General features: G+C 35.4%; 1 protein-coding gene across 2 annotated transcripts in view; it reads right to left on the minus strand.

The window, feature by feature from the left end:
• Positions 1–1,676, minus strand: part of LOC133558614 (zinc finger protein GLIS2-like) — an 81,976-nt gene extending 80,300 nt beyond the window's left edge. For both annotated transcript variants that reach the window (XM_061909861.1, XM_061909860.1), the window contains exon 1: positions 1,293–1,676. The gene's annotated coding sequence lies outside the window, so the exon portion shown is untranslated. The remainder of the gene's footprint in view (positions 1–1,292) is intronic.
• Between the last annotated feature and the right edge of the window lie 4,324 nt (positions 1,677–6,000).

The raw sequence follows: 6,000 nt of genomic DNA on the forward strand, positions 1-6,000 counted from the left end.
GTGCTGGAGCCTAACTCAACTGCATTCGGGCCAAAGGCGGGGTACACCCTGGACAAGATATATATATATATATATATATGCAGGTACATTTTATATACATATGTTTTATATATGTATAATATAATATATATACACATAAATATAATATAAAATATATACATATGTAAAATATAGAAAATATATATATATGTATCTACACAATATAAAAAATATATATGTGTGTATATATATGTATGTATGTATGTATGTATATATATATTTTACATACATGTATATGTGTGTGTATATATATATGTATGTGTATATACATATATATATATATATATATATATATATATATATATATATAATATATATACATATATATATATTAGAATGCAGCTGAGATAGGCCTCAGCGACCCCCTGTTACCCCAAAAAGGGAAACGCGGTAGGAAATGGACGGATGGATGGATTTTAATTTCAAAATATACATATTATATTCAATATATTTTGTATAATTCCATTTATATATATATATATATATATATATATATATATGTGTGTGTGTATATATATATATATATATATATATATATATACACAGTGTATATATATGTATATACTGTATATACTGTATGTATATATATATATATACATATATATATATATATATATATATATATTTATATATATATACATATATACACAAATACATATGTTATAAAATGTAAAATGTTGGTTTTAATGAGTCAATGAATACAAATATGAAGAACTATTAATAATGAGTTAGGGTTATTGATTATTATGATTATTTTTACATTTCACTTTAATGTTACATTTAATTTAAAAAGTTCCCAAAAATGTACATTTACATACATTTATATTCATAATATGTATATTAAGCATGCATAAAACATCAACATTTTGTATTATTATCATTGTTTAATTTAAACAGTAAACATGTATTTTAATATATGACATAAGCCAGAGTTGAAGGTGGTGATTAATTGTTATACACTCAGGTTGTGAAAACATTGTTACTTGAACTGTTTAAAAAGTAAAACATAACATTAGTAATAGTATTGTTTTTATCATACAAACGTTATTGGGACACAGCTGTTTAGTTCCACCACCTGAATCTTATACACCAAGAGGTGAAGATCACAGCTTTTTGTCCATATTTTGAATATGTTACAATATTTTATGAATGTGATGATACTCCATATATGTTAACCTGGTAATTGTAATATGAAATGAGACGTTTATTAAAAGACACATGTGAGTGATGAGGTTGTGTTGGTTTTTTTTTACCTCCAAAACGTCAGCTTCTCCTAGCAGACAGCCTCCTCTGAAGATGCTTCCAACGACACGACAGCAAACACCAAAATCAAACGTGATCTTGTCCCATTTCCATCATCTTTATCATCATCATCGTCGTGGATATATTTATTTTTTTAAAGGTAAGGAGAAAAAAGCAGATCCTTCCGCGGAGGACTCGTTGATGATGAGAAATACTACTTAAGCGAGGAGTTTTCACGAAAGAAAACCTTGTCCAGGAGATGATTTAAGTCAAAGAAGCCAAAGTCATTGCCGATGAAAAAAAAGCCAGGTGAGGAGGAGAAGAATTTAAAAAAGAGTATCTTCCCCGCGGAGGAGCGACGCTCAGTTGCGACGCTGGTCAACTGAGCGTGTAGGGGCGGTGATGAGGGAAGAGGCTGCCTGGGTGGAGACTGACGCGCCAAACTCTTAACGGTTTTTTTTTTTTACATTTTCAATGAAGTCCCACAAAAATGTAAACGAATTGTGTCATCCAAAACTAAGTATAGATCGGGAGTCCCCAAACTATACAGCCTGCCGGACATCCTAAGTTGTTATGTTTGTTTTTTTGTTTGTTTTTTATTAATCTGTCCTGTCCTGTCACTCATGCAAATCATATCGTTGACGTCCATGCCCACATTTGCCGTAGAGATATACTTTAGAAAAGAAAAATGTGGGATACTTCTCGTGTTGCATTGTTTTGTATTTTATTTTATTAAATGTTTGAATATATTTAGTGTTTGGCTCGTAGGGGATAGAAAGAAGAAGAAATAAAGAGAGGGGTAAATTGTGGGAACCTTTTATATATATATATATATATATATATATATATATATATATATATATATATATATATATATGTGTATATATATATATATATATATATATATATACTAAATTGGCCCTAGTGTGTGAATGTGAGTGTGAATGTTGTCTGTCTATCTGTGTTGGCCCTGTGATGAAGTGGCGACTTGTCCAGGGTGTACCCCGCCTTCCGCCCGATTGTAGCTGAGATAGGCGCCAGCGCCCCCCGCGACCCCGAAAGGGAATAAGCGGTAGAAAATGGATGGATATATATAGTGGGGCAAATAAGTATTTAGTCAGCCATAGGGGTGTGGGAAAAAAATTGATTCAAATACGAATCAAATCGTTTACGTTGTGCGATTCAGAATCGATTCTCATTTTTTAAAAATCGATTTTTTTTTTTTTAAATAAATCCAACAAACCACTACACAGCAATACCATAACAATGCAATCCAATTCCAAAACCAAACCTGACCCAGCAGCACTCAGAACTGCAATAAACAGAGCAATTGAGAGGAGGCAAACACGACACAGAACAAACCAAAAGTAATGAAACAAAAATTAATATTATCAACAACAGTATCAATATTAATTATAATTTCAGCATAGCAGTGATTAAAAATCCCTCACTGACATTATCATTAGACATTTATAAAAATAATAAAAAAGAACAATAGTGTCACAGTGGCTTACACTTGCATCGCATCTCATAAGCTTGACAACACACTGTGTCCAATGTTTTCACAAAGATAACATAAGTCATATTTTTGGTTCATTTAATAGTTAAAACAAATTTACTTTATTGAAATCAGTTGATAAAACATTGTACTTTACAATTATACAAGCTTTTTTTTTTTAAATCTACTACTCTGCTCGCACGTCAGCAGACTGGGGTAGATCCTGCTGAAATCCTATGTATTAAATGAATACAGAATCGTTTAGAATCGGAAAAATATCGTTTTTGAATCGAGAATCGAATCGAATTGAAAAATTTGATATATTATCGAATCGTGACCCCAAGAATCGATATTGAATCGAATCGTGGAACACCCAAAGATTCACAGCCCTAGTCAGCCTCCGATTGTGCAAGTTTTCCCACTTAAAATGATGACAGAGGTCTGTAATTTTCATCATAGGTACACTTCAACTGTGAGAGACAGAATGTGGGGGGGAAAATCCAGGAATTCATACTGTAGGAATTTTAAAGAATTTATTTGGAAATTATGGTGTAAAATAAGTATTTGGTCAACCATTCAAAGCTCTCACTGATGGAAGGAGGTTTTGGCTCAAAATCTCACGATACATGGCCCCATTCATTCTTTCTTTAACACGGATCAATCGTCCTGTCCCCTTAGCAGATAAACAGCCCCAAAGCATGATGTTTCCACGCCCATGCTTCACGGTAGGTATGGTGTTCTTGGGATGCAACTCAGTATTCTTCTTCCTCCAAACACAGCGAGTTGAGTTTATACCAAAAAGTTCTATTTTGGTTTCATCTGACCACATGACATTCTCCCAATCCTCTGCTGTATCATCCATGTATCCATTTTGGTACAAACTTAACTCGTCTCTCACAGTTGAAGTGTACCTATGATTCAAATTACAGACCTCTGTCATCATTTTAAGTGGGAGAACTTGCACAATCGGTGGCTGACTAAATACTTAATTGCCCCACTGTATATATACATATATGTATATTTATATATGTATACATATATATGTGTATGTATATGTCTTGGTTGCTTTGTTGGGTCTGCTCCTGTGTCTGGCCATGCTCCCTCCACCCCAGCGGACGACGCTGTGGAACACCGCAGAGGCCACAGTGAATATTTTTCTTTTAGTTTTTATTCATAGCTGTATGTAGAAGTGTCTGGTTGCATCAGCTCAGGTACTTTAATGTCTTTCATGTCCTTTGTTTTCTTTGATGTTTGATGTTTCCTTCTTACACAAATGTGAGAGAGATGTGTACATTAGCTATGAGTTGTTGTTTTTTTCCCCTTGGCCTCAGTCTGGACCCCCTGTCCAGGGGCCCAGTCTTACACCAATTATTTTATTTTATTTTATTTTATTTTAATCTTCTATTTTTTTCTCCCCGAGATTTGTGTCGATAACAGTCTGGATGGTTCGCTTCCCCTTTGGTCCGGATGACACGATGTTGAATATTTCCAAAAACAATTTGAAATGTCGACTCGTCAGACAACAGAACACTTTTCCACTTTGCATCAGTCCATCTTAGATGATCTCGGGCCCAGAGAAGCCGGCAGCATTTTTGGATGTTGTCGATAAATAGCTTTCGCTTTGCATAGTAGAGCTTCAACTTGCACTTGCAGATGTAGCGACCAACTGTATTTAGTAAATGCGGTTTTTTGAAGTACTCGTGAACTCATGTGGTGATATCCTTTAGAGCAGGGGCGCTCACACTTTTTCTGCAGGTGAGCTATTTTTCAATTGACCAAGTCGAGGAGATCTACCTCATTCCTATTTATAATTTATATTTATTTATTTATGAAAGAGACATTTTTGTTAACAAGTTAATGGTGTTTAATGATAATACAAGCATGTTTAACACACATAGATTCCTTTCTTTCATGAAGACAAGAATATAAGTTGGTGTATTTGATTCTGATGACTTGCATTGATTGGAATTAGACAGTGGTGCTGATAACGTCCGCATTTTCAAATGGAGGAGAAAAAAAAGTCTTCCTTTCTGTCCAATACCACATGAAAGTGGTTCGATTTGGCATCTCATTTGTCCAACTTGCATACTCGTTTTTAAACACTTTGTTATGAGAGTAGCATATGTGTGTGGCCCTTTAATGTCTGGCGGCAGGTGAGTGACGTCAGTGAGTGTGCGAGTGGGCAAGCAAGTGAGAAAGGGGTTGCTGAGGGCGGGGGAGAAATACATTTGCATCAAACGCCGTAGCTTGCTAGCTTGTGCACGCTAGCTTTCTGAGACTCTTATTTTGTTAGCACAGGCAGGATGAAACAGGTCTTTTATGGCGAAGACAGGAACTGTGCAGTCGGTCTTTAGAGTTTTGACAGTAGGTACGGAGTCTCTAGAAATAAAATTTGTTTCTCTGCGTCCGCCCTGTTAGTGATTTTTTTCTTAAATATGAGCTTGCAGCAGCCAGCATCATCTCACAAGATCCTCGGGTGCCGAGAATGTCAAACAACTGACGAAAGTGATGTCTTGGTATGATTGACGATTGCTCATTTTTATGTATATTTTTTAATGCCTGGCTTGAGATCGACAGACACACCCTCCGAGATCGACCAGTCGATCGCGATCGACGTAATGCCCACCCCTGCTTTAGAGATTGATGTCGGTTTTTGATACAGTGCCGTCTGAGGGACCGAAGGTAACGGTCATTCAATGTTGGTCTCCGGCCATGCGGCTTACGTGGAGTGATTTCTCCAGATTCTCTGAACCTTTTGATGATATTATGGACCGTAGATATTGAAATCCCTAAATGTCTTGCAATTGCACTTTGAGAAATGTTGTTCTTAAACTGTTTGACTATTTTCTCACGCAGTTGTGGGCAAAATGGTGTACCTCGCCCCATCCTTTCTTGTGAAAGACTGAGCATTTTTTGGGAAGCTGTTTTTATACCCAGTCATGGCACCCACCTGTTCCCAATTAGCCTGCACACCTGTGGGATGTTCCAAATAAGTGTTTGAAGAGCATTCCTCAACTTTATCAGTATTTATTGCCCCCTTTCCCAACTTCTTTCTCATGTGTTGCTGGAATCAAAATTTCAAGTTAATGATTATTTGCACACAAAAAAGTTTCTCAGTTTGAACATCAAAAATGTTGTCTTTGTAGCATATTCAACTGAATATTGGTTGAAAATGATTTGCAAATCATTGTATTCCGTTTACATTTACATCTAACACAATT

This window comes from Nerophis ophidion, linkage group LG01 (genome assembly GCF_033978795.1).
Source record: "Nerophis ophidion isolate RoL-2023_Sa linkage group LG01, RoL_Noph_v1.0, whole genome shotgun sequence".
Classification (NCBI taxonomy): Eukaryota; Metazoa; Chordata; class Actinopteri; order Syngnathiformes; family Syngnathidae; genus Nerophis; species Nerophis ophidion.